Source organism: Rhinolophus sinicus, chromosome 13, assembly GCF_057876585.1.
Source record: "Rhinolophus sinicus isolate RSI-liver-muscle chromosome 13, RSI-T2T, whole genome shotgun sequence".
Classification (NCBI taxonomy): Eukaryota; Metazoa; Chordata; class Mammalia; order Chiroptera; family Rhinolophidae; genus Rhinolophus; species Rhinolophus sinicus.
Window position 1 is genome coordinate 19,636,569 of NC_142513.1, and position 2,551 is coordinate 19,639,119.

Here is a 2,551-nt window from a genome sequence, read left to right on the forward strand (position 1 = left end):
AAGACCTCGAGGGCATTATGCTAAGTGAAATAAGTCAGACAGAGAAAGACAAATACCATATGATCTCACTTACATGTGGAGTCTAAAAAAAAAACACAAAATAACCCAACAAAACCAAGCTCATACTAGATACAGAGAATAGATCGGCGGTTGCCAGAGGCAGGGGGTTGGGTTTCATGAAATAGGTGAAAAGAGGCAAAAGGTACAAACTTCAAGTTATAAAACAAGTCATGAGGATGTAAAGTACAGCATGGAGACTATAGTTAATAATACTGTATTGCATATTTGAAAGTTTCTCAGAGAGTAAATCTACTACTTCCTCTATCCCAGGCCTTTGTTTATGCTGTGGCCTCCTCTCTGTAAGTTATAGGACAGAATAGCATTCTTGATAGTGGTGATGATTTAACTCAATGACTTTTTGCTGCAAATAACTTGAGAACAAAATCATTAAAGGGGAATTAATTTACACAGAGAGTCCAGGAGCTAGACAAACCCAGAGAAGTTATGCAAAGTGAATGAAAAGTATATGATGTTTTAAATATTTTCTTTGAAATATAAAAAGTACTTTTGTTTTAGAGACTGAGTTTTCCAGCTGGTGGTTTTTAATTGAGGGCTAAATTGCCAGGTTCACTCTGATGGTCCTTGAATAGAAAACAATTTAAGGGATATTCAATCATCAAGTGACTCGGAGCTTAAAACCTTCCTCTTCCCAAATAAAAAGCCTAGAGGTTAAGATCAAATTCTGCACTGTCATGTTCCCAAACAAAATAATTAAGAAAAGGTCATCTGTACACTGTGATATTTGCACAATTAACAAGTGACAATACTGGAATTAAATTGGGAAAGGAGAAGACAAAGGTCAGCTTGTCTTTTCTCATATATAATGATTTAATTCAGTATTCTGAGATGATTTTCAATATTTAAAAAATCAAAAAATGATCTGAATTTTCGGGAAAAGAAGTAAGGGAACATTACTAACAATGCAAAATCCATTAACCCTCTAAGGGAAACAATGTGTGGAAAATTAACCCAAAATCGAAAGCCTCTTTATACTTACATTTCCTCTTAAATAATTTTGTTTAGCAATAACAGAAGTTAACTTTTTTGAGAATTAAATATTTGCCAGGTATTTTACCTGACATTGTCTTATTTAATCCCCACTGTACTACTATGCCTTCATTCATTCATTTATTAAGTGTTCATTTGTCTGGGCATCTGGCTAAGCACTGAGAATTCAACAGTGAGCGTTATAGGTAGTGTTCAGTCTCAAGAAGCTTAGCCCAGTGATTACATTACCCTCTTCTTCATAGGAGGAAATGGAGGATAAGCTCTGGAAGGCTAACTTACTTGTCCAAGGTCACAGTGTTGGAACAGCTATTTGAACCAAGGTATCTCATTTCAAATCTTTGCTCTCAATCATTAAGCTGTTAATAGGCTTCTATTAAGATTTTTGCTTGTAGGTCTTTTTACATTTTTTCAAACATTTTTCTCTTGGAGGAAAAAAGCCATATAATCAATGACCTTTTTGCTCCCTTCTTTTTCAAGGTGACCAAAGAATAAGTGGTGAACTCATACTCTCAACTGCCAGGCATCCGGGAGACTTTGGGGGGAGAGTGGAGGAGGGGAATAAAAGGAGCCAAATCCCAGGGGAATGGGGGATATTTTTGGAAAAACAATAGCAACCCGGACACAAGGCCAGACTACAGAGGGTGCTCAAAAAAATGTATACACATTTTAAGAAAGGAAAAACACTGTATTGAAATTGTAATACTCAATATATACCCATAACAAAAGATGAATACAAGTCATGTGTATAATTTTTTTGCCCCCACCCACTATAAATTTAGGGGGCACCAAGGTGATGCACTGCCCAGGGAAGCAGTTTGGTTTTTCACCTCTTTGCCTTTCTCCATTACTTCCAAGGGTGTTTTGAAGCTGGACAGTCAAGGCAGAGCCTAGTCCACTGGCTCCAAAAGGCAGGAACATCTAATTTTTACTCTACAGCCCTAGCTCTCTACCCCTGTAAGGTCTCTTCCGCATTCTCATATGCTTTTCACTTTGTCTTCACCCTTGGCAGATAAAATACTATGTATGACCGTTTTCGTTTTATTCCATCGCCATATGGACTAAGTTGTCTTATGACGACCTTGACAGACATCTGCGAGGGAGGCCCAGGGAAAGGTGGGGGCTGTCAGCTCTGAGGATAAAACCTTCAGATAGCTGTCAGGAGACGCCAGGAGGAGGTGGCGACAACCGACTTCCACTCAGCGTTGAGTTTTCTAAAAGATTGACAGGAAGTGTACCAACTGTCTTTGCCCTAGCAACATGCAAGGTCTCGCGAGATATGGACGCCCATCTAGAGGGAGGAGTCAAAGGCGCCTCTCTGAATGGGGGATGGTAATATCTGTGGCGCAATCATTGCGCGAGATTGGGCCATGGTCGCTAGGGCCATACTTAGATCTCGCGATATTTAGGCGACTCCAGTCTGGAACTAGGGACAATTTCTCGCGAGAGCCCGTGCTGCGGGCTCTGTGAGGCCCCGTGTGTTTGT